Raw genomic sequence first — 27273 nt, 5'->3', positions numbered from 1 at the left:
AATTCTTTTTCATGATGTGGATAATATTTTCCATCATGAGTCTTTTGGAGCTGTCTTAGATTCTTACATTGCTGAGAAGAGCTAAGTCTATCAAAGTTAGTTATCACACAATGTGACTGTTGTATAAAATGCTCTCCTGGTTCTTTTCACTTCACTCAGTATCAGTTAATATGAGTCTTTCCAGGTTTTTCTTAAGTCTGCCTGCTCATCATTTCTTATGGAACAATAATATTCCATTATATTCACCTACCACAACTGGTTCAGTCATTCCCCTTTTGGTGGGCATCCCCACAATTTCTAATTCTTGGACACCACATAAAGAGCTGCTATAAATACTTTTGTATATATGGATTCTTTTCCTATTTTCTTTATCTCTTTGGGATACAGATTTAAAAACAGTATTGCTGGGTCAAAAAGTATGCACAGTTTTGTAGCCCTTTGAGCATAGTTCCAAATTGTTCTCCAAAATGATTGGATCAGTTCACAATTCCATCAGCAATGTTCCAGTTTTCCCACATCTTCTCCGATATTTATCATTTTCCTATTTTGTTATATCAGCCAAACTGATAGGTGTGATGTTTACCTCAGAGTTGTTTTGATTTACGTTTTTCTAATCAATAATGATTTAAAGCATTTTGTCACATGATTAGAAATAGCTTTAATTTCTTCATCTGAAAGCTGCCTGTTCACATCCTTTGATTACTTATGAATTGGGGAATTACATGTATTCTAATTAACTTGACTCAGTTCTCCATATACTTTAGAAATGAGGATTTTATCTTAAATATTGGCCATCAATCCCCCTCCCAACTTTCTGATTCCCTTATAATTTTAGTTGCATTGGCTTTGTTTGTGCAAAACCTTTGGAATTTAATGTAATCAAAATTACCCATTTTGCACTTCATAATGTTGTCTAAGTTTTGTTTGGTAATAAATGCTTCTGCTTCCCATTAATCTGACAAGTAAACTATTCTTTGCTCTCCTAGTTTGTTTATAGTATCAACCTTTATATCTAAATCATTTAACCATTTTAATTTATTTTGATATGCAATGAAAGATGTTAGTTTATGTCCAGCTTCTACCATACTATTTCCCAGTTTTTTCAGCAGTTTTTGTCAAACAGTGAGTTCTTGTTCCAGAACCTGAGGTCTTTAGATTTATCAAATTGTAGATTACTATATTCATTGACTAGTATATCTTGTGTATCTAATCTATTCCACTGATCCACCACTCTATTTCATAGTCAGTACCAAGTAGTTTTGATGCTTGCTACTTTACAATACAGTTTGAGACCTAGTATGGCTAGGCACCTACTCTAGTATTTATTTTCATTAATTTCCTTGATATTCCGAAAGTTTTCTTCTTCCAGATGAATTTTATGATTATTTTTTCCAGCTCTATAAAACCATTTTTTTATTAGTTTGATTGGTATGGCACTGAATATGTAAATTAATTTAGATAGAAATGTCATTTTTTTTTTATAAGTGCTTGACTTCCCCATGAGCAAGTTCTGTTTTTTCAGTTACTTAGATCTTGCGTTATTTGTGTGGAATGAGTTTTGTAACCGTGTTCATATGGTACCCGGTCTTTTCCTGTTGTCTTGGGAGGTAGACTCCCAAATATTCTAAATTTTCTACCGTAGCTTTAAATGTAATTTCTCCCTCTATTTCTTGTTGTTGGGATTTTGTAGTAATATATAGAAATGCCAGTGATTTGCTTAGTTTTATTTTATGTCTTACAACTTCACTAAAGCTGTTAATTATTACAAGTAGTTTTTTTTTACCTGATTCTCTAGAATTTTCTAAATACTTCATCATATCATCTGAAAAGTGATGGCTTTGTTTATTCTTTGTCTGTTCTAATTCCTTCCATTTTTTTATTCTCCTATTGATAAAGGTAACATTTCCACTACAATATCAAATAACTGTGCTGAACAACCTTGTTTCATTCCTTATCTCATGGCAAATGTTTCTAACTTTTCCTTATTACGTAAGATTCTTAATGATGGCTTTAGATAGATACTAATTATCAATTTAAGGCAGACTGCATTTACTCCTGTGTTCTCTCGTGTTTTTAATTGGAATGGGTGTTTTATTTTGTCAAAGACTTTTTCTTCTCCTGCTAAAATAATTCTATGATTTCTCTTAATTTTGTTGTTGATACGGTTAACTATTCTGATAGTTTTCCTAATATGGAACCAACACTGCATTCCTGGCATAAATCCCACCTACTCATAGTGTATTATACTCATGATCAGTTGCTGTAATCTCTTTGCTAATATTTTATTTAAGATTCAATATTCATTAGGGAAATTGGTCTATAAGTTTCTTTCTCTGCTTTGGCTCTTCAATTTAATTTCCTCTTCATTGGTGATGACTGCAAAATTTTCATTTTTGATATGATAATTTGATTTTTTCTTTTTTAAAAAAAACTAATATTCAGCCAAAGGTTTTTCTATTTTCTTGTTTTTCTCATAAAACCAGTTTCTAGTTTTATTTATTAGTTCTATAGTTTTCTAAATTTCAATTTTATGAATGCCTCTTTTGATTTCCAGAATTTCTAATTTGGTTTTAAATTGGGGATTTTTAATTTCTTTTTTCGAGCTTTTTTAAGTTGCATTCCCAATTCATTGATCTCTTTCTCTGTTTTATTCAGGTAAGCAATTAGAGATACAGTACTTCCCCTAAAAATCACTTTGAGTGCTACCCATATGTTTTGGTATTTTCTCTTACTATTTTCATTCTCCTGGATGAACTCATTGATTCTTTCTATGATTTCTTTGACTCTTTTTTCTTCTGATATCTCCCTCTTTATGTCCTCTGACGATTTAGCAATTCGGGAATGGCTCTTGTTATTATTAATGTCACTCAGTTTTCTATTTGTTTGAGAAATGAGGCCTTAATCAAAGCGGCTTCCTGTAAATAAATACATTAGTTCATTATCCATGGTATCTTTTGGCTAAATGTAGTTACCTTTATTATCTCTTTTAGTTAGGCTTATTTTTAGTTTTACCTTGTCTGAGATCATGATTTCTACCACTGTATTTTCAACTTTTGGTGACATGTTATATTCTGTGCCAGCTCTTTGTTTTAATGCTGTGTGTCTTTCTGTTTCAAGTGTATCTCCTCCAAGCAACATATTACTGGATTTTGGTTTATAAACCATTCTATCAGTTTTCATTTTATGGGTGAGTTCATCACATCCACATTGACAATTAAGATTACTAACCCTACATTTCCCCTCATCCTATTTTCTTCTGTTTACTCTTTTTCTTTTTATCTTGCTTCCCATCAGAAATCTGTGTTGCTTCTAACCACTGCCTCCCTTAATTTGTCCTTCCTTTTATCATTCTCATCTCCTCCTAGTTCCCTATTGGGTAAGACAGATTCCTACATTCAACTCTGTGTGTGTGTGTGTGTGTTTGCATGTGTAATGATCTTCATCCAGAAGGAATCTGAAAGACAATCGGTTCCAAACCTTACCCTCATTTACGTATGATAAAATTGAATTCCAGAGGGTCATATAGCTAGTAGACATAAGGAGAATCCCAACTAAGAACTTTCTGTCTGCAAATGCACTCACTGCTCTCCCCATTTTACCATGCTACTTTTCCAGACTTCAACATAGATTGTATCACACAGTCAAAAACAAAATTATAAATGTGAATCTCGATATGCACTGGCATGACAATTAATTCATTGCTTTCAAGCATTTAAAGATTAAACTTCGTGCAGAATTGATTTCAAAATTCTTTAAAGCAATTGAAATTTGGGAGTTTTTGAGTATTGTAAAGTAGTGATATGGCAATGATTGTAAAAAGAGCAGAATAATGTTTTAAAATGCTACTGAATAAAACCTTCTGTTGCACAAAAGAAATGGATTACATATTACTTGAGAGGCAACAAGGAAGAAGGGAGGTGGAGGATATGGGAGAGACAGAAAAGGAGGGAATCAAAATAAATCCCACTCCTGAGTAGAACATTAGAAATATGTCATTAACAAAGCCTTCCTGTTCCACATAGCATTAATGCTGGCAGAGACAGCTTACAGTGCTGTGGGTGTACTCAGCTGTGCAGAGCTGATTATAGAAGATGAAAGAGCTTGGCAATTTATTTCATCTTACACTGAAGCACTGCTGACAACTCAAAGCAAGGACAGAAGGATTCGTTTGTTCAACTACTGTTTTAAAAACTAGACTTCAAATGATACCACAGAGAAAGGAGAGAGTGTTGTAGTATTTTAAAGTGTCCTTTTTTCCTGTGCAAATCCACTGGCAGCAGCATTCATATTTTTGATTGGTGTTGGATTTGGGAAAGGAGGTGGGGTTCCTTGTTTTTTTTTCCTTTTAAGATTTGGCAATATAATATAGACAGTTCAATATCTGACCTAATGGCTGATTTCACTTAATGTCAAGAGCAGAAACTAAAGTCTTAGATAAAAATCTCTTCTCTTAGTCTCCCTGAGGCACAAACAGCACTTTCAGTGGTAAAGATCAGACAGTTGAATGTCTAAATACTCTTTAGAAAATTAAAAACATAAATAATGTGAATGTCATATTTTTATTTCAAAATTAAAACTTAAAAATTCTTTGCTGAAATGAGCTTTCAAAATTTACAATTATTGTCTCATAATTTTTATTTTCTAAAATCCTATTTTTCTTTCATTTTCCCTTACAATGCTGCTGGGTTGTTTTTTTTTTTTTTTTTTTGAAAATTTGAGGTTGAGTAAGCTCTTAATCTTTCCAAATAAAATGTGCAGTTACTTGTCATCAGTAAATATAAGATTTACAATGAATTATTTTTTTCTGTATTAAAGGCTCATAGATAAATATCGGTGACAACTATTTTGACTTATAAAAGATTATCTCTGAAGACTTAAAAGATATAGAAGAGAACATACTAGCTACACCTTAATAATATATTATTAATATATGAAGTCAATAGTTAGGTATTTACGAAAAAAGTTAAAGAAAACCATTCTACATATGGTCATTTAAACTGAACTAGAATACCTTAGAATTCTGCTTCTAATGAAGTTTAAGGTATACTATTGATTACAGAGGTGACTCTAAGCCCTTGAGTTTTTAACTGAATCCAAACTTCACGCAACAAATCATTTAAGGTATTTTTTTCAATGGGTTGCACTTGAGGACAATGGAGAACCACATATGGCCTTGAGGCTACAGGTTTCATACCCCTGAGCTATTGATTTCTATTGTTACTCATGGTTGTGAATAACTCACATGTATTTCTACGATCATAAAAATTAGAAAAAAGTAACGTAAGGCAGTGAAAATAACTCTGAATTTGAACTCACCAGAAAAACGGACTAAAATCATATCTCTGATACTTTGTTTCTGTGCAATTATGGGCATATTTGCCTTATCTTTTGGGGCTTCGTTTTTCTTATATATAAGACTATTATAACATTGAGTCTTCAGTAAATTCTTAAAACAATTAAAGAAAAATAAAATATATAAATTATTTTACAAACTTTAAAGCATTATATAAATATCAAATATCATTATGAAAACTAATATTCTAACTCCTTGATTCAATCTAGTTTGCTGAGTAACTTTGAATCCAAAGTTTGTTCCATGCTACTTGAAGTGCCAAAGGAGAACGTTCTCCCATTGATGTTCCCAATTGCTATTGCATGGTCTCTTCTATGCTATTATTGATCAAATTTCTATTATATGAATAACTATTATAGAAATTTTGAAGTAAAGCAGAGGGGTTAAATATTTACTTGGATCATAGATTTAGAGTCGGTAGGATACTTATGGGTGATCTATTGAGACTTTCTTAAGTTTTCACAGGTAGCAAATATCAGAGCTGTGATTGAAACCTAGCACTGAGGTTCCAAATAGAAAAAAAAGTTATAAGAAATCAGATCCTGAGAAGTGAGCAGATTCTTTTCATTTGTGATCATCTGGATATATTTATTGTCTGAAAGGATTCAGGTAATGTATTGAAGAAAATAATGCCTTTTTCATACAGAATAACTAAAATAATCTTCAAAGTATATTATACTAGGCCATAAATGAAGAATTTTAAGTAAAGGGAAGTTTATATTTGAGAAGAAATGACTTGGGGGTGGAAGGAAGGGATATGATCCACAACCATTGCCTTCAAATATTTTAAGAGTTGCCATGTGGATGAAATATTAGCCTTTTCTATTTGATTCCAGTCAGCAGACATAGGACCCTTGCATGGAGGTTTGGAAGAGTAAAATTTCATTTTATGATAGCTGTACAAAAATGGAATGGGATTCCTGACAAGACAACAAGTTTTTTTGAATATCTCCACTCAAAGGTTGGATGACAACTTGATTATAGACTTAAAGACTGTATTCTTATTCAGCTACACACTGAGCTAGAAGGTTTTGAGTGATCTTAATAAAATAAGTGATTATATGACTCTTTAGTAGGTCTTCACATCTTCAAAATACTTTGCTATATTTTTTTTGCTGAATTTTCCCAGTATCTCTATATGTAATTTCAGAAAGCCTCATATATACAGAGATAGTCACAAAGTAACACATATTTTTTACTACAACACAATCTACAAGGGGGATTATGATCTGCATTTATGCACCCATACCGACTTAATAATGAGTCCTTGAAGTTTTCAATTCTGAGTCTAATTGTGACAGTCATCTAGGTATAATTCCTCATCAGGCTCTTAGAAAATATTATCTTGTAATTCTTACAAAATATATAATGCTGGATGCTTACATAGCAAATCAAATAATTAAAATCACATAAATTAGCAGTATTACTCTCTTTTCAACCTTTCATTCACTCTTTGATCTAAAACATTCTGTAGACAAAGTACAAATTAGATATTTAATGTTAAATCGTTAATAATATTTAATATAACATGTTTCAATACTACAAAGGTCTCTAATCTCATTGGTATAGGTACTCTCTCACCTGCTCCCTCAATGTCTTGGAAACTTGTCTTTGGGAGATGTTAGGACTGAAAAAACAATGTTGATAACCTAGCAATAAAACTGTGTGAATTAGTTAGGGTGGTCCTCAGGTAACAACTGAACTAGTCCACAATAAAGGCCTTTCTAGGTTTCTCTCTGAAGCAAAAGCACTTTCTTAAGCATTGATATTCTTCCAGAGATGTTCCATGGCTTCAAGTCATGGACTATTCTAAGAACTGAAACTGAGGATTATATATAATGCAGTGGGGGAATTCATAGTGGATATGAGGAAAGTATAATATAATACAGAGATGGAATTATATAGGAAAATCAATACAACAGATTTCATCAAAAATATGTAGCTCTGAAAAAAGATGACTTGACATGATTCATTGTTGTATTCACAATGTAAAGAGAAGAAAGTCTTCTAATATGTTCATTAGATCTCTTTTGGTAAACATCATAAAGGGAATGTAAAGTATTTATGGAAAAATATTATAATTTACATTCTTGAATAAATTATTCATATGGAATAATTAGAACAGATTTGTAACCCATTTGGAGGAGACTTCAAGAACCCAGAAAATCACAATGCTTACAATGAACAGAACAGAAGTAAAAGGTAAGCGTTTACACATTAGGAAACAAAGAATGATGTCTGTCTTAGGAAGGTATAGGAACTAGTTGTTCAAAGCGGTTGTTGGTGTCCCAAGTTTGAATTTTGCAAACTTGAGCAGGACATAGCACCTGCTTGATTCCAGCAAAGTGTTAGAAAACTGAAAATAAAGTCTTATTATCACAGGGGTGACAAGAAGCCTAAGGCATAAATTCTCTTATCTCACAAAGTTTAGGCATTTAAAGAACTGTCATGTGGAAGAGGGATTAGACTTGTTTATCCAAAAAATGAAGAACAGGAGTAATAAGTGAAAATTGAAATGCAATAAATTTGGAATAGATATCAGAACAATATTCATAAAAAATTAGTCTATCAAAACATAGAATGTGCTGTCTCAAGAGGTGCTGTGTTTCTCCTATTGGGGTGATATGACATAGAGGGCAGAGGACCAGTCACTCAGTTTATTATGGTAGAAATTCATTTCATGAGTAGATCATGCTACGTAACTGTTGATGTTCATTTCAACTCTAAACATTCTGAGATTTCTCAACATTCATTTTGAAAATAGTGACACTGATAGACTCTCAAATTCAAATTTCCAAATTCTGGCTTTGTTGTGGAGTACATTAACTTTGATTCTAAACTTATATAATTAAATTTTCCTAAGAATAATAATGCTGTTATTTGTCTTTTGAAACAATGAACTATCTAAACACATGTATCTGTATATACCTGTATCTCTCTCTCTCTCTCTCTCTCTCTCTCTCTCTCTCTCTCTCTCTCTCTCTCTCTCTCTCTCTGTCTACGAATAAGAACATGGACAGGATCTGTTATTTTATTTTTATTCGGAATTCCTGGATAAACTCCCTTTAACCATGCAGTCAAAAATCTTTTCTCTAATTTGGAGACTTTACAAGAAAGTCCAAGATATTAAATGAAGCTAAAGCTTTTTCACAGGTGAAAAGAGCTATGGAAAAACTTCATGTCACAGAGATTACTTCAGCTATTCACACCTTGTCAGTAACCTCAATTGCCTCTTTTCCTCTCATTTGAGAGCTGGAGGGAGGGGCTTAAAATTACTCCCACAGCCTCTCTTTGAAGAAGTCTCCAAAGATCAACCACCTCTTCGTTTGTAACCAAATGCACTGGTTGGTTTTGACTCCATATTTATTATGCTACCATACTAGGTAATCTGTGCTCTACTTTTTCTGCTTTTAAACTTTCTTTTGAGTGTTATTTTCCTTCACTGATTGTAAGTTCATTGAGAGTAGGGACTCTTTCTTTTTCTTATATGTATCCCCAGAGTTTAGCACATAGGTTGGCACATAGTAGCTCTTAATAAATGTTTATTTTATTGTAAGTAATAACAAAGTCTTCAAGAAAAGTCCTTTAATATATTGTTAAATTACTTTTGACTTCAATGTTTTCAGACTATTCACACAAATATATGTATGTACATATGTGTATATATGAGTATATAAAATGTGTATGCGTGTTTAATAATTTTTCTTTCTCTATTAACTGTAATAGCTCCACCTTCCCAAACAAAAGAAAACAAAACAATGAAAAATCTCCCATGCATAATCTCTGGTAAAAAAAAAAAATGTATTTCAACTGTAGAATTCTCACCTTTCCGATAGGTATGTACTCCTATATAATACTCCAGAAAGACTAAAACATTATGAAAAGCCACTATGAAGTAGAAAATAAAAGAATGCTATTAACGTAACAGAACTCTCCTGATAAAACATTGACTATGTATGATTTATGACCAAACCAATCCATTGGGTAAAGTGTGTTACCACCAACAGAAAGTTCAATACTTAAAAGTCCACATATTATATATAGCCAACATTCAAAAAATTTGTTTACCACATAATTTTCTTTGCCATGATGAATCCTAGGACTGTGAGTGGAAATGAACCATTTAGAAGCAAAGCAAGATTTCCTAAGCAGTTAGGTTCCCAAAACCATTATTCTGCCATTGTGTTCCTATACATTTCTTTGATCTCCACCTTCAAACAGCTTCTTTTAATACTCCCTAAGGACTTACAACAGGAGATGTTGCTTTGTGCTTCCACAGATAGTGCTGCTCTTGTGTTCTATTTTATGCTCAGTCATAAAAAGAAGTAAAATGGAGCAATGTTGGACAATGTAGAAATCTTCTGGTTGTAGAAAAGAAGATCTTGGGGGAGATTTTAAGCTAACATTTCAAAATACGCAAATGACTGAAACACTTGAAATTTAGGGGAAGGTTTTATTTTGTTTCGACTGTGATGACGAATAGTATTAATTGTAGCTCAAGAAGAGATGAATCCAAAGTAAACCATTCTACATACACAAACGGTCATATTCAACCCATTTCTCTAGTAGATGCCTTCTCTATCATCGTCATCATTTCACTAAAATTCAATATCCTCCTATTTAATGGATGCATTTATAGTGCCTGCAAGTATATGTCTCCCTCTATTCTAACAAAAAAAAAATCTTTACTTGATCTTTTATTCCTCATTAGCTATCATATTTTGACTCCTCCCTTTTTGGTCCAAACTAGAGAAGGCTGTCTACAATCACTATCTCTACTTCATTTCCTGTCACTCTCTTCCCAAGTCTTTACAGACAGACTTTCAACCTTATTCAGCTAAAACTACTATTTCCCAAGTTTCTAGCGATATCTTAATGATGAAATCTAATGGCCATTTTTCAGTCTTTATTCTTGATCTCTCTGCACTCTGACATGTTGATCATCATCTTCACCCAGATAATTGTTTCTCTGTAAGTTTTCATGACATAACTCTATCCTAGTTCTTCTCTTATCTGTCTGACCATGCCTTCTTCATCTTCTTTGATGTATCTTCAAGATCATACCTGTCAACCACAGGTGTTATCCAACAGTCTGTGCTAGGTCCTTTTTTCTATATATGCTTCTTCATTTTGTGATATTTACTGTTCCCTTGAATTCAGTTATAGTCTCTGTGATGGAGATTTTCAGATAGATATAGATATAGATATAGATATATCCCAAATCTCTCCTGTCCTACAGTCTCACATTTTCAACTTCCTGTTGAACATCCTGAAGTGGCTGTCTCATTGACATCTTAAACTCAGCATGCTGAAAGCTAAACTTACTATCTTACACACAGACACACACACACACACACACACACACACACACACACACACACACATACAGAGAGAGAGAGAGAGAGAGAGAGAGAGAGAAACACACAAAACCACAGGCTTTCCAGGTTCTTTATTAGTGTTGATGGTAACACCACCCTTGCAGTCACCCAGGCTCATGTCCAAAGTATCATTTTTGTTTTCATTCCCTTTCCCCAAATAGTCAATCTTTTCCCTTATTCTAGCATTTCTATTTTGTAACAACTCTTGCACGTATACAATTCTTTGATCTGACACTGGCACCACCATGTTACAGACTCTTCGCATCTCATTCCTGGAAGATTGCAGCACCCTGATGCTTGATCTCCTTGCTTTGAATTCTGCCCCCCCCACTTCAGGTCATCTTTCAGTAAGCTGTGGAAGTGATGCTCTTAAAGGTTAGATATGTTCATTTATCCCCTTAAACTTTACTCAAACAACTTGGCCTTCTTTGTTGTCTGATTAATAAAATTAAGGGCATGATTTTACTCTTTTCCTTGAGACCACTCAAATTTCTCCAGAGTAAGAATTATCCATAAGAGATAAAGTAATTGCAAGTTTCTCAATGGTCTAATATGGCAAGAACAGTAATGATGTAATAACCTAATGAACAAACAACAGAGAAAGCTAATAGCTAACACAAATACACATAACATTCTCTGCCTTTCAAGCCACCACACTCTGAGAGAGTGGCAGAATGTGACTTGCACCAAAATTGAATACCAACACACACACACACACACACACACACACACACACACACACACACACACAGTATGCTGTGAAAGTATAGACAAAGGAGAAGGTTTTTTTTGGCTGGTCTGTAGCACAAATACATACTGTGCTGTGCAATTACATAGAAAATACAGACATTTTCACAGAGAAAAATAAGAAACAAAGGGAACTGGGACAGGGCACCAGAATATATGCAGATTTCCAGTCTACCTGACTGAAAAGAGAATGGCATGCAAAGTTACTTGCGATCCATACTGAGGTCAAGGAAAAGTGTGGTAGGAGGCTGAGAGTTTTGAAGTAGAGTCATTGGAGTAATTATTTTTAGAAGGGAAAAAGTCAAAAAGTGAGCAATACGGGATGATTAGGAATTTAAAAAAACACTTGAAATCACTAGATTCTTATGATGCACAAAACTCAGAGGATTCTGGCAAGATCATGGAATGAGACAGGATATACTGAGCTTCCAAAAAATTTCCTACAAGCAAGGGAAAATATCACCTCAAAGTGAACTTTGAGCAACAGAAATAATCAAGTCAGGGTAAAGCAGTTGTTCTCCTAAGACAACTTGAGAGGATCTCAGGAAAGATCTAACCTCCAGGGTAGCGGTTTGGTCACATTGAAGTAAAAATGCCTCTAGGTCAATTCCACTGTTTCAAAACAACAAGCCACAGGAACAGACTCAGCTTCAGGAACTTTCATCTCACAAACAATATGGAGGTCTGACAGTTTAGCAAGAGAAACTTAAAAAAGAAGCTATCTAGTACTGCCAAAGAAATAGAAAAATAGAAGAGTGGAACAGAGTAGACATATAATACTCAATAATAAATTATTATAATAATATTGTGTTTGACAAATGTAAAGATTTGAGTTTTTGGGACAAGAATTCACTATCTGATAAAAAAGTATATGGAAAACTGGAAAGCAATATGGCAGAAACGGGGTGCAGAATTTACAAAGATTAGATCAAAATTGATACATGACCTAGATATAAAGGGAAATAGCATGAGAGAACTAAGAGAATATGGAAGCTATTACCTATCAGACTCATGGATGGGAGAATAATTTATAAATAAACAAGAGAGAGAGAATATTGTGATACATAAAATGGATCATTTTGATTACACAAAATTAAAAAATGTTCGTGGAAAAAATAAACAATGCGACCAAGACTAGAAGGAAAACAGAAAATTGAGAAAAAATATATAGGCAATTTCTCAAATAAAGGTCCCATATATCATATAATGAAATTTCTCAGATTTATAACAATAAGTTATTCCCCTAATGGTAAATAGTCAAAGGATATGAACAGGCAGTCTATCAATGAAAATATCAAAGATATACATAATCATATGAAAAAATCTCTAAATCACAACTGATTAGAGAAATGCAAATTAAAATAGCTTTGATACATCTTATACCTAAAATGATAAAAGGGGACAGTGACAAATGTAGAAGGGAAAGTGGAAAAATTGGGAATCTAGTTCACTGCTGATGGAACTGTGAAATGATCAAGCCATTTTGGAGAGCAATTTGGAATTATGCCCAGTAGTTATGAAACTGTTTGCCCTTTAATCCAGTAACACCACTATTGGGCTTGTTTCCTGAAATGATTAGGGGAAAAAGAAAAGAACTTAAATATTCTAAAAATATTTATAATAGCTTCCTTTGTGGCAGCAAAGAACTGAAAATTGAAGGGATGCCTGTCAAGTCATTGTTGTATATGATTGAGATGGAATTTTCCTGTGCTACAAGAAATAATTAACTGGTTGTCTTTAAAAAAATGGAAAGACTTCCAGGACATAATGAAGAATGAAATATGTAGAACCAATAAAATGTTGTAGACAGGAATAGCAACATTGTTTTAAGAATAACTTTGGAAAACTAAGTGATTTTGAGTATTATAAATATTGAAATCAAGTAAAGGGCCTGTAAAGGAAGATGCTTTCCACAGCTAGAGAAAGAACTGTTAAATACAAGTATGTAGAGCATTTTTTGCATATATACATATATGTATGCATGTATGCACACATACATGCATACAATATACATATACATGTTGTATGTATGCCTACACATGCATACATATTTGCGGCTAATGGTAGGCTTCTCTAGGCAGGGTGGGGAGGGAGGGAAACAACACAAATGAGTTACCTGGGGAACACTGAGAGGTTTCTCTAGGATCATAGAGGTAATTTGTGTCAAATGTTCAATCAAAAAATGTATTTATTAATCACTTGATATATTACAGATATGGAGCCTAGCATTGGGGATACAAAGAAAAAGTGGGGGGAAAATTGAAGAAACTTCACTTGAAAACCTTGAGCATAATTAGATAAGACAGGAAGCAAGATATTAATAAGAGAATGAAATATGGCTTCCAGATCATCTAAATGTGTCCAAACATATCTAAACGACTATTGCAGGACCAAAACAAAATCAACACTTGTTGAGGTAGAGGAAGAATGAATTCAGAACAAGATGACTCACAAATGAAATAAGAGTTTTGAAATTAAATGTTACGACCTTAACAGTAGAACTAACTGGCAGAATAGAAAAACTTCAATCCACAGAAACAAATTACCTCAAAGAAGTAAAGGACAGAACAGTTTATTGGTAATGAAAATACACAGATATGAAGGACAATTTGGAAGAAGAAAAGCAAAAAATGCCTTACATAGTCAGAGACAGAATATCTATATAAATAAAACACATTAGTCATAAAAGCAATAAGCATCAAGAAAACTTATGGAAAATAGATCTTGCAGAAGAATATAAAAAGTCAAAGAACCTTAACAGCTAACAAAACCTAATACAAGAAAATTGCCCAGAACTTCTGAAGAGATGAAACAGTGCCAATTCAAAGAATTCATGGATCATCTTCTAAAAATAAACTTCTGTGGTACAAGCTCAAATAACAGTTAAATTTATGGACAATCAATAAATTCAGTAAATAACCAGGGAAAGGAGCTTCAAATGTAAATTGAAGGCCATTTTGATAAGAGGCAGTTAGATGGCAGAGTGGATAGGTCACTTGACTTGGAATCAAAAAGACCTGAGTTAATTTACAGGCTTACACATTAAATTTGCTCTTCCAGGAAAGTTCTTAACCATGTTTTCTTCAGTTTTTACATCTGTAAAACGAGCAAGAAAATCCCAAAAGGAGTCCCAAAACAATCAAAACAATCAAACATGTCTGAAAAATGACTAAAAATCAAGACATCTTGATAAAGCATGATCATTTTGAAATAATCAAAAACTATATGTACTGAAGAAGAAAGGAGATCATAATGCAATCCTAGGTAACATACCTTACAAACGTAAATTGAATCATAATAATGAAGATGGAAATTCACAGTCATTTGAAATTTTCCTACAAAGATAACTAGAAATAAGAAGATTGTTTTCTTTGCAAAAACCAGAGATAATAAAAATTTAAAAAATTAATAAAAAAAGAAAGCAAAGAAGTAATCTGTAATGTGGGCATATCAAAAATGGCAGAGAAAAAGTAAGAACTCACTTGAGTTTTCAAAAACAACATTAAATAAACACTCACAACAAAATTCTGAAGTGACAGAACACCCAAAAATGGAGTGAAATAATTTTCCAGCACATGATACCTTAAAAGTTGGCAGGAATGGGGTACTACACTTGGTAAAAATGGGACAGAAATGGTGCCAATGCAGGCCAACTTCTACTAAACAAAGAACAGGTCTTGGAAGCAACTGACCCAACAACAGCAGGGACTACTTTTAGAGTTCTCAGCCTACAGACAGTAAGGGGTTCAGACAACTGCTCAGAAGGAGCTTACTGACATTGGGTGCATGAGTCTGTTGCAATACACATAGAGTGATATGGGTCACATCAAAAGGGGAAGAGGAGCACTAGCAGATCATAGCTTGCAGCCTCAGATGAGTAGGGACCATGATCATTATTACAGGGGAGAAAAAAAATGCTTATAATTTTTTACAGACCAGAGTAAAATCCAGGAGAGGAGTGATCACACTACTTCTTATAACAAACCACTTTGGAAGAACTGAAAACTTACAGAGATCCAAAATTAGTTGCACAGAAACCTGAAGTTTGGGACAGGGCCTCCTTCACTCTAGGAGGAGAACCTAACTTTAATATAAAGTAATAAATCAAGAAATATACTGGAAAAATGAGCAAACAACAAAAAGCCAATTTGAAAATAGCAAGTTAGGATGGTGACAGGGAAGGAAAGATCAAAATACAGTTAGAAGAAGACAACAAAGTCAAAACTTCTATATTCAGAGCTTCAAATAAAAATGTCAATTGTTCTTAGGCCCAAAAAGAGTTCATCAAAGATATTAAGAAGGATTTTAAAGAATCAAATAAGAGAGGTAGAGGAAAAACAGAAGAAATGATAGTGATGGAAGGAAATCATGAGAAAAGAGTCATAATGTTAGTAAGGAGGAACAAAATATACTGAATTGAGTAACATCTTTAAAACATAAAGGGTAAATGGATGAAAAAGAGGTACAAAAATGATAAAGAGAAGAATGCCCTAAAAGGCAGAGTTGAATGAATGGAAAAAGACACACAAAATTTCTTTGAAGAAAAAGAAATCCTTAAAAAGTAGAACTGACAGAATTGAAAAGGGTGTAAGAAAATAATTCAGAGTAGGAACATATCACAACAGGAAAATGATACATGTTTAGAAGATGTAAGAAAATTGGAACACTGATGGATTGTGATGGAGTTGTGAACTAATCCAAACATTCTGGAGATCAATTTGGAACTATGCTCAAAGGACTATAAAACTGCATACGCTTTGACTCTATAATAACATTATTGGGTTGATATCCCAAAGAGATCATAAAAAGGAGAAAAGGAATCACAAGTACAAAAATAATTATAGCAGCTCTTTTCATGGTGACCAAGATGTGGAAATTAAGGGCATGCCTGTCAATTGGAGAATGACTGAAAACTTTGTGGTATATGAATATAATGGAATATTGTTGTTCCATAAAAAATGATGAACAATTGGACATCAGAATAACCTGGAAACACTTACATGAACTGAAGCTGAATGAAGTGAGAAGAACCAAGAAAACATTGTACACAGTAAGAACAACATAGTCCAGTGACCAATTTTGATCGACAACTCTTCTCAGCAACACAAGGATCTAAGACAATTCCAAAAGATTCATGATGTAATCCACATCCCAAAAAAGAATTATGAAGTCAGAATGCAGATTGAAGCATAGTATTCTCTCTCTCTCTCTCTCTCTCTCTCTCTCTCTCTCTCTCTCTCTCTCTCTCTGGTTCCTTCCATTGGCTCTAATCTTTCTTATGACATGACTAATGTGGAAATATGTTTAATATTATTGTACATGTATATCCTATATCAGATTGCATGACGTCTTTTAGAGGGGTTAAGGAGGGAGAGAAAATTTAGAACTCAGAATCTTATAGAAGTGAATGTTAAAAATTTAAAAAGAAGTAAACAAACAAAATTTTTAAAAAATAATCATTAGTTACATAAAATTTGAATTGGGTGAGAGGAAGCTAATGAAGTCATGAGACACCAAGAAGCAATAAAGTAAAATCAAAAGAATGACAAAATTGAAGAATATATGAATTATCTCAATGGAAAAACAACTGAAACTGTAAACAACTGGGATATAGTTTCAGAAGAGATAATTTTAAAATTATTAACTACCTGAAAGCCATGATCCAAAAATCAAAGGCAAACAAACAAACAAAAAGAAATAAAAAGAGCATAGACATCATTTTTCAAGAAATTGTTAAGGAAAACTTCCCTACTATTGTAGAACTAGAAGGCAAAACAGAAATTGAAAGAATCTACTGATCAGCTCCTAAAAAAATATCACTGTCTGAAAAGTCCTGGGAAGATTATAGCCAAATCCAGAACTCCCACTTCAAGAAACTATTTCAAGTGGCCAGGAAGAAATAATTCAAATATCATGGAGCCACAGTCAGGATAACAAAAGATTTAGGAGCTTCTATATTATAGGATTAGAACACTTCAAATATGATATTCCACAGGACAAAAGAGGTAGGATTATAACCAGGAAGCACCTACACAGCAAAACTGAATATAATCCTTCAGGGGAAAATGAATATTCAATGGAACAGAGGACTTCAAGTATTCCTAATGAAAAGGTCAGAGCTGAGAAGAAAATGTTGCTTTTCAAATACAAGACTCAAAAGAATTATGAACAGGCAGCTTTCACACAAAGTAATCAGAGCTGTCTATGGTCAGATAGGAAAGATGTTCTAACTTATGATTGACTAGAGAGATACAAATTAAAACAACTCTGAGATATCACTTCATAGCTATCAGATTGGTTAATATAACAGAAAAGGAAAATAACACATATTGGAGGGGATGTGGAAAAATTGAAAGACTAATTCACTATTGATGGAGTTATGAACTGATTCAACCATTACATAGAACAATTTGAAACTGTCCAAAAGGCTATAAAACTATGAATAGCTATTGATCCAGATATACTGCTATGAGGTCTGAATTCTGATGAGATTTTTAAAAAGGACTTATATGTACAAAAATATTTATAGCAGCTATTTTGATGGTGGCAAAAAATTTTAGGCAACCTCCATTGCAGGGGGAGTAGCTGAAGAACTGTAGCATATGATTGCGATGAAGCTATTGTGCTATAAGAAATGACAAGAAGGATGCTTCAAGATGGTGGAGTAGAAGGTAGGATCTGCTCTAGCTCTACTCCCATAGCCTATAAAATACATGTAAAAATGACTCTAAACAAATTCTACTGCAGCAGAAGCCACAAAACGAAAGAATGAAAGAGATTTCCAGGCCAAGACAGCCTGAAAGGCTAAAAGGAAAAGTCTATTTCACCAGGCTCGGAGCAGAGCACAGCCCAGCCTTGGTCACGAGACATGATATGGACAGGACTGGAGCAGGCTTCAGGGAAAAGAATCACGGGCAGCAACTGTGGTTCCCAGAATTCTTAACCCACAAATGCCAAAGACAGCTTCAAAGGTCGGTAAGAAAGCTCTTTCATCAAGGAGAGAAGGGAACATGGTCTGGTGTCAGGTGGCAGCAGCCACTGCAGCAGCAGCATCCATTGTTGGAGCCCTTTGGCTAAAGACCCTGGGGGAATTCAGCAGATGATATGAGTCTCAGTCCTAAGTAGTAGTCCTGGAGTGAGGGGGAGTGCTAGCAGGGTAGAGCTGGGGGAGGCTATGGAGTAGGAACCTTACTTGCAGATACTGAGCAGAAAAGTTTGTGGTAGCTCCCAGACCAGAGCACAGGCCAGGAGAGGAGTAAACTCCTTTCTATTGATCATAGCACTTATAGGAATTGAGAACTTACAGGTCCCTAAGGTATACCCTCCACTTGACAAAGGATTAAAATGTCTTGTAACTGGCTGGGATAATGCCCAAAACAGGAAAAATATGAGTATAGGTTACTTTCTTGGTAAGCAGATGTTTCCTTCCATCAGAGAAAGACATGAAAGTCAAGGCTTCAACATTCAAAACCTCCAAAAACTAGGCAGTGGTCTCAGGCCATGGAAGAGCTCAAAAAGGATTTTAAAAAGCAAGTAAGAGATGTGGAAGAAAAATTGAGAAGAGAAATGAGAGTGATACAAGAAAATCTTGAAAAGTGAGTCAAAAGCTTGCTAAAAGAGATCCCCCCAAAATGCAGAATAAAATAATACTTTTAAAAACATACTAATCGAAATGGCAAAAGAAGTCCAAAAAGCCAATGAAGAGAAGAATGCTTTGAAAAGTAGAATTAGCCAAATGGAAAAGGAGACTCAAAAGCTCACTGAAGAAAATAGTTCTCTAAAAATTAGAATAGAGTGGATGGAAGCTAATGACTTTATGAGAAACCAAGAAATTGCAAAACAAAACCAAAAGAATGAAAACATAAAAGAAAATGTGAAACATCTCATTGGACAAACAACTTAACTGGAAAATAATCCAGGAGAAACAATTTAAAAATTGTATGACTACCTGAAATCAGGATCAAAAAAAGAACCTCGACATTATCATTCATAAAATTATCAAGGAAAACTGCCCTGATATTCTACAACCAGAGGGTAAAATAAATATTGAAGGAATCCATCGATCACCTCCTGAAAGCTATCTGAAAACAAAAACTTCTAGGAGTATTGTGGTCACATTCCAGAGTTCCCAGGTCTAGGAGAAAATATTGCAAGCAGCCAGAAGGAAACAATTCGAATACTGTGGAAATACAATCAGGATAAAACAAGATCTAGCAACTTCTACATTAAGGGATCGAAGAGCTTGTAATATGATATTTCAGAGATCAAAGGAACTGGAGTAAAACCAAGAATCATCTACCCAGAAAAAGTGAATACATTATTTCAGGGAAAATAATGGTCATTCAATGAAACAGAGGACTTTCAAGCATTCTTGATGAAAAGACCAGAGTTGAATAGAAAATTTGACTTTCAAAAATAAGAATCAAGGGAAGCATGAAAAGGTAAAAGGGAAAAAAAAACATAACGGACTTAATAAATTCCAATTATTTGTATTCCTACATGGAAAGATAATATTTGTAACCCTGGAGACTTTTTTTCAGTATTTGCGTAGTTGAAGGGATTATATACATATAGACAGAGGGCACACGGTGAGTTGAATAGAATATCAAAAAATAAAATAAAATTAAGGCTTGAGAGAGGAATATATTCAGAGGAGAAAGGGAGAAATGGAATGGGGGAAATTATCTCTCATGAAAGAGGCAAGAAAAAACTTTTTCAGTAAGAGAGAAAGGGGAAAGGTGAAAGGGATGATGAGAAGCTTATTCTCATAGTATTTGAGTTACAGAGGGAATAATGTGCACACTCGATTTGATATGAAAATCTATGTTACACTACCAAAAAAGAAAGGGAGAATAGGAAAAGTAGGTGTGGGGGATGATAGATGGGAAAGCATAGGGGAGAAGGGAATAATTAGAAGCAAACACTTTTGGGGAGGGACAAGATCAGAAGAGAGAATAGAATAAATGAGGTGCAGGACAGGATGGAAGGAAATATACTTAGTCTTTCACTATTAAGGAAGTCTTTTGCATTACTACACATGTATAACATATATTGAATTGCTTGTCTTCTAACAAGGAAATATGTTTTGCATATGTATAACTTCTATCAGGTTCTTGACTTTTCAATGAGATGAGTTGGGGAAGGAGAAGAGAATTTGGAACTCAGAGTTTTAAAAATGATTATTAAATACTGTTTTTACATGTACTTGGGGAAAAATAAAATACTATTTTAAATAAGGAATTAAAAATTTGAAAAAAAATTTCTTCTTTGTGAATTTAAAAAAAGGAGAATGGGCCAAATGGAAAAGGAGGTTCAACAGTTCACTGAAGAAAATAATTCTTTAAAAATTAGAATAGAGCAAATTGAAGCTAATGACTTCATGAGAAGTCAAGAAATTATAAAACAAAAACAAAAGAATGAAAAAATTAGAAGATAATATGAAATATCTAATTGGAAAAACAACTGACCTGGAAAACAGATCCAGTAGAGAAAATTTAAAAATTATTGGTCTTCCTGAAAAGCATAATCAAAAAAAAAAAAAAACCTAGATATTATCTTCCAAGAAATTATCAAAGAAAACTGCCCTGATATCCTAGAACCAGAGAGTAAAATAGAAATGAAAAGAATTCACTAATCACCTCCTTAAAGAAATCCCCCAAAATAAAACTTCTAGTTATATTGTAGCCAAATTACAGAGTTCCCAAGTCAAGGAAAAATATTACAAGTGTCCAGAAAGAAACAATTCAAGCACTGTGGAAATACAACAGGAAAACATAGGATTTAACAGCTTCTACACTAAGGGATCAAAGGACTTGGAATATGATATTCCACAGGTCAATGGAGATAGGATTAAAACCAAGAATCACATACCCAGCAAAACTGAGTATAATACTTCAGGGTAAAAATGGAATTTCAATGAAATGGAGGACTTCTAAGCATTTTTGTTGAAAAGACAAGAACTGAATAGAAAATTTGACTTTCAAATATACGAATCAAGAGAAACATGAAAAGTTAAGTAAGAAAGAGAAGCCTTAAGGAAATCATTAAAGTTGAACTCTTTATATTCTTACATGAGAAGATGTTATTTGTAACTCATGAGACCTTTCTCAGTATTAGGGCAGTTAGAGGCAATATATACATACATACATACATACATATATATACACATACATATATATACACACACACATATACATATATAATATATAGGTGTGTATGGATATATACTAATGTGTGTATTACTTATGTGTATTTATTTGCATGCAAATTTGTGCATGTGTGTATGTATATGCATATATGTGCACACATGCATACATATATACACATGTATTTGTGTGTGTGTATATATGCATATATATATACATATATACATGTACACAGACAGAAGACACAGCGTGAGCATAATACAAAGAGATAATACCTTAAAAAAAATTTGCTGTGAAGTGGAATGTAGTAGGAGTAAGAGAAAGGGAAAGGTACAATATACCAAATCATCTCATCTCACATAAAAGAGAGAAGAAAGACTTTTTACAATGTAGGGGAAGAATGGAGAGATGAAAGGAAATAAATGAGCCTTTCTCTCATGGAATTTGGGTTAAGGAGGGAATAATACACATACAATTGGATATGGAAATCTGTTTTACCCTGAAGTAAGGCAAAGGGAAAGAGGATAAGAGAGGGATGATAATAGAAGGGACAGCAAACTGGGGAAATGGATAATCAGAAGCAAACACTTGTGGGAAGACAGGTCAAGGGAGAGAATGGAATAAATAAAGGGCAGGAGAGGACAGAGGGAAATATGGAAATTTTTTTTAAAACATAACTATTGTGGAAGTGCTTTGCATTGTTTTACATGTATGACCTATATTGAATTGCTTATTTTCTCAATAAGGGTGGGTGGGGAGGGAGGGAGAAAGTATGAAACTCATAGTTTTAAGAATGAATGTTAAAAATTGTTTTAGCATGAATCTGGAAATTAAGCTATATAGGCAATGGAGTACATAAATCTTTTCTGCCCTGCAAGAAAATAGAGGGAAAGGGGAATGGAAGAAGGGTGGGTAATAGAAAGGAGGATAAACTGGAAGAAGGCGTGGATGGGGTTCATGCTGTCCTAGGGTGGGAGTTGGGTAGAGATGGGGCGAAATTTTGAATTCAAATTCTTGTGGAAGCAAATGCTAATACTTGAAAATTATATATATATATATATATATATATATATATATATATATATGCATATATATGTATATGTATACATATAAAAATATTTAAGAAAAAGAAGCATGCTCTAAGAAAGACCTGGAGAGACTTATTTGTAAAATTAAATGAGTAGAACCAGAAGACCATTGTACATAGTAACAGTAGTATTACATAACGATCAACTGTGAGTGACCTAGCTGTTCCCCACAACTACATTATCCAAGATAATTCCAAAGAAGTTATGATAAGAAATACTATCTATTTCTAGAGAAAGAACTGATGGAGTCTGAATTCAGATTGAAGCATACTTTTAAAAAATTGCTCTGATTTCTTTCACAGTCTGACTAGTGTGACAATATGGTTTACATGACCTCATATGTATTCCCTATATCAAATTGCTTGCCATTTCAGTGAGGGGAGAGAGAAAAATATTGGAGACAGAGAGAAAATATACTTTACAACTTTCCACCTACAAGTGCATGATTTATATGTGTCTGGAGTGGAGAATGAAATGTTATGGGTGAAAGATGAAATGAATGAGGAAAACAAATATTTGATCTTTCAAGTATATGAATTTATGCAAATTGCTCAAAACAACTGGGGTCAAATCTTCTCAGCTTATGCATGCTCCCCAAATACAGGGGGTAACTAACTGTTATACGTTAAAAGTAATTAATCAAATAAAGCTTATTAATTTACAGCAAACAATGTATTAGATTATATTATTTCTGTTTGGATGAAAGATTAGAGACTTTCCAAGTTTGAAGAGGAAGTGTAAACGTGCAATTTCCAGAATTCAAAAAGGGAGGTGTTCCATTCCCCAAGTATCTGTAAACAATCATGGGCACATAGAAACAATAACTGATCAGTACGTGGCCAGTTTTTGGGTAAGACATATGGATTACTTGAGATTTACAATTGTGAGAAAGTCCTTTAATCAATCTTTGGATCTGGCTGAATTTCTGGTCAGCATATTTTAGCTCCTTACTTAGCTAAGGTTCTAAGCAGCAGGTAGAGAGAGTTACAGCTTTCCAGGTCTATGTTCAAACACTATAATAAGCTTTTCATCCCAAACTCCCACAACTGAATTAAGTTTTCTCAAAAGACAGAAATTGGACTGAATCCATAATTGAATAGAAATTAAGCCAGCTCCAGAATTGAGTCACAAGATGAAATCATTATGGTTCTCTCAATTCCCATAATTAACCATTTGATGTCCTAATTCCTCCATTCCCTCAATTATAGAATAAAAGGCAGACAAAGGATGATAGAAGAGGGAGAGGAATGTGTAATGTAATTGTATCAAGTCAATAATAAAGAATAAAAGGAAAATAAGTTCTATAGTCTTTGAGGAAGAAATCCTAAAGGAAAGTGAGTGGCATAGAAAAAGGAGGGATTTAAACAGGAAAAAACAAAAGGGGAAATCTCAATTCCATGACTGGAGGGCATTCTTCTGAATAATGGTTTAATGGGGTGAAAAATTCTTTGATAGAAGATAAGTACTTCACAATGGCTATATTCTTCAAAATTTTGTTCTTAGAGTTTTTGAGACACTCTTTGAAAGAGTGTTGTGTACATGTTGTGTCGATGTACAGCCTCAGGAGAAGGAGAATCAAAGCGCCTGGTGAGGTTGTACATGCAGAAGATTGGGAAGGCCTGGACCCAGAAGAAGTTTCAAGGAAAATGAAAAAAAAATGACCATGAAATGAACAAAAGGTAGTGATGAACTACATATCCAATGACATGAGACAACTCTTACCTTGGGCAATATTTTCATCGTCTTTACCACATGCAGGAATTTATTTTGAGATACAACTAAAAATAAGGGAACAGGGTCAAGATTTATAAGGCAATAGTACAAACACTATATTATTTGAAGAATATGAAAATTAGTACCTTAGAAACTATAGAGGCATACAAATAATAAGCATAATAATAATGAATTAAAGAATGGAAGTCTTGTAGAGACAGAAAGGGGCTATAAATGAATGTAATGAGGATAAGAAAGCCTTTCTTAGAAAAAGTCACAGAAAAGGAAATTAAAACCTAACAAAGTCAATTCAAGCAGAAGAGACTAGAGGGGAATTTTACTCGACTACTTAAAGGAGGTTTGGAAAAGATTAAAAATCATTTAATCTAACAAAATGAAAAATTATTAAGATGTTAAACAAGACTCCAAAAGTAGGAAAAGTGGTAAACACAAGGGTGTTTTGGGTGTGAGGATAGAAAGGATAGTCTTGAGGTGAGGAGGAGCAAGTTGGTGAGAATAGGGTTGCTTTAGAGCAGATTAATCAAAAATACTTGAAAAAACAAAGTACTATAGTTACAGAGGTAGAGGAACAAAATAAATCATAATTCAGAAAAAAGTGAAACAAAGAAAAACTATAATCCTAACTCACAATTTCAAACATACATGGCTCAAACAATTGATAAAAGAGTGACAGATTGGATAAGAAAACAAATGCTTCAATCTGCTGCTTAAAAGTGCCACACTTACAAACTAAAGAGGAACGCAAAATGAAATATAAGTCCTTGAATAAAATTTAGTATGTGTCAGGTAAATACAAAAATAAAAGTTTCAATTATGCTTTCAGAGAAAGTAAAAATGAACATATAAAGACATAAACACGAAAATTGCATTATTTTGATAGAAACTGTAACACAAAAAATCATATTAAACCTATATGCTCCAAATGCCATAATATCTAAATTCATAATGTAAAAATTAATTGAATTGCGGTTAAATTACAGTTAAAGAAGGCATAGACACTAATAAAATGATGGAAAGACACTTCAATTTTCTTCTCTCAGTTTTGGCCAAACCTTACTGAATAATAAACAAAGAGGAAAATAAAGAAGTGGAGAAATTACTGGCAACATTAGAAATAAAAAGCAACATCTAAATGAAGAATACTAAAGAAGATATATATGCATGTGTGCATATAAACACATGTATGTGTATATGTATAGCAAAGATCATAACACATCACAAATAATAATCAGTTCAGGGAGCAAAAACAAGGGACAGACTCAAATGAAGACCAAACAATAGTGCTGTTTAGTCATTTCAGTCGTTTGTAAGCCTATGTGATCCCATTTGGAGTTTTCTTGCAAAGATATTGGAGTCGTATGCTATTTGCTTCTGCTGCTCATTCTATAGATGAGGAACTGAGGCAGACAGCATGAAGTGACTTGGCCAGGGTTACATGGCTAGTAAGTGTCTAAGGCTGGATTAGAACTAAGGTCTTCCTGACTCCTTGCCTGAGGCCCTATCCATTGCACCTTCTAGTTGGTCCTGAATAATGAATTTGTCAAAGAACAAATCACAGAAATAATTAATGAGTATGTGAAACAAAGTAACATACCAATATTTATGCGATGTGGCTAAAGCAGTTTGCAGGGCAAAAAATGATGCTCATTAAACATATGTTAATAAATTATTAGTAGAGAATTTTAATGAACTGTATACACATTTGAAAAAATAAAGTCTAAAACAACAACAACAACAAAAAAAAAACAAAAGGAAATACCACAAGAGGAGATAATAAAAATTAGAGGGGAAAAATCATAAATTACATTCATTAAGCAAGTAGTTGCCTACAAACTTTAGGAGGATATCTAAAATTTTATTTGAGACTTTTAAAACTCTTGATAACATGATCAACTCCTACCTTTCTAGTGTTCTTATACATTTCTCCTTTCCATGTGCACTTTGATCCAGTGACAGTGCTCTACTTGTTTTCTTAGCACAAATTATTACATCTGTGAATTTTCACTGGTTGTCCCCCATATTTAGAATTATTTCACTCCTCTTCTTTCCTTATGACTTCCCTGGCTTCCTTCAAGTCTGGGATAAAAATCTTACCTTCTGCAAAAATCCTTTGACAGTCTTCTAAAATGCTAGTGCCTTGGTTAAGTGATTATCTCTAACTTATTCTTTACATAGAATTCTCTGAAATGAACTACAATTTAACCCATAAATATCAATTTTTTGTATGGTTGATTGCCCGTTATCCTCTTCCTCCCATTAAATCCTAAGCTCCTTGAGGGCAGACTATTTTATCTTTATCAATATCCTCAATTATGAGCAGTGTCTAACATATACTCGACGTTTAATAAATGCTTTACAATGACTTGACTTTATTTTAGAGGTCACAGCATGTAGTTTCTAATTTATGGAATATTACATTGATTTGTGAAAAGTAAAATTTAGTGGTACTCCTGGAAAAACTCATGTCATACTTGTGTTTCTGCTATAAAGCCTTTAAGAACTGCTGATTAACTGCATACCAAGTAAGGGAGTACTTATGGACTTATACATAAATTGCAACCTTATAAACTTAACAGAGGAAGAAATAAACATACCATATATGGATAGAAAAATATGTCATGATTAACAAAAAGATAGAGATTCAAAGAAGGTAAAATACAAAATTTTAATTCTGTAAAATGAAAATTTTTATAAAAAATAGTGAGGTAGCCAAAAGTACAAGTATTTAAATGAGAAAAAAAATAAGTGGAGCAAGTTTGATTTTTTTCATTTTGGAGTGAGGTAATGTGATGAAATTTATAAGAATATGTCATTCCCCAATTGATAAA

The sequence above is a fragment of the Notamacropus eugenii genome, chromosome 3 (genome assembly GCF_028372415.1).
Source record: "Notamacropus eugenii isolate mMacEug1 chromosome 3, mMacEug1.pri_v2, whole genome shotgun sequence".
NCBI classification, from domain to species: domain Eukaryota; kingdom Metazoa; phylum Chordata; class Mammalia; order Diprotodontia; family Macropodidae; genus Notamacropus; species Notamacropus eugenii.
This window is presented reverse-complemented; position numbering follows the sequence as displayed.